At 53.9% G+C, this 750-nt stretch overlaps 1 protein-coding gene across 1 annotated transcript in view; it reads left to right on the top strand.

Annotated features, from left to right (window-relative positions):
- The window catches only part of LOC104121777 (histone H1.8), a 5,245-nt gene that overhangs the window by 3,488 nt on the left and 1,007 nt on the right, over positions 1–750 (top strand). The window lies entirely within an intron of this gene.

Here is a 750-nt window from a genome sequence, read left to right as displayed (position 1 = left end):
GTGAAATCTCTTTCAAAATACAATGTAGCCCAGCTACATCCTTGGAGTTTCTGTTCTGCAGCAGCATCCTCAGCAAGCACATGGAAACCTCCACAGTGTATGCACTTCTTCTGTAGTTCTCTTTTTTTTAAAAAAAACAAAACAAAACAAAACTCTGTTCTTCCCCTTTCCCTGCACTCCCCCCCCCCCCCTTAACATACTGGATAAAGTCTATCATTTGTTTTAAAATAGATATCTATATACACACACACTCTCTCTTCAGGTGTTCTGATTTCTGACAAACGTGGCGTTACTGGAAACGATGAGATGGTGGCCACCCGCCCAGGGCAGCGAGTCACCCGGGAGGAGCTGTGGGGGACCACGGTCCTCCGATGCCAGGTCGCACCCTTGCCGGCCGGGTGCATAACGGTGCTCACCTTAGCCCCTGCCCGGAGTGAGGTAGTTACTTTTCCTTTTTTTTTTTTTCTTTTCCATTTGGCAGTTTGAAAATGCGGTGGCTGCGGCTGGGTTTAGCTCTCAGGGGCAGGTTGCCTTTGCCTGCGTGTGAATGCTGGCTTCAAGCACGTGGCACGATGCTGCGGTCCGGCCTCTGCCAGGGGGCTGAGTGACCCTGGAGGAGGCCGGAGTGGTCACGGCTCCCCTGGCTGCAGAAAGGACCGAGGTTGCCGGCAGAAAGGAGAGCGGGCCACCCAGCTGGGACGGGCGTTTGCCCCAGCGCAGCTGCCACGGGACGGCAGTGAAGTTTCTAGG

This window comes from Egretta garzetta, unplaced genomic scaffold (assembly GCF_000687185.1).
Source record: "Egretta garzetta isolate BGI_Z169 unplaced genomic scaffold, ASM68718v1 scaffold332, whole genome shotgun sequence".
NCBI lineage: Eukaryota > Metazoa > Chordata > Aves > Pelecaniformes > Ardeidae > Egretta > Egretta garzetta.
The sequence above is the reverse complement of the archived record's forward strand: the minus strand, read 5'-3'. Positions and strand labels throughout refer to the sequence as shown.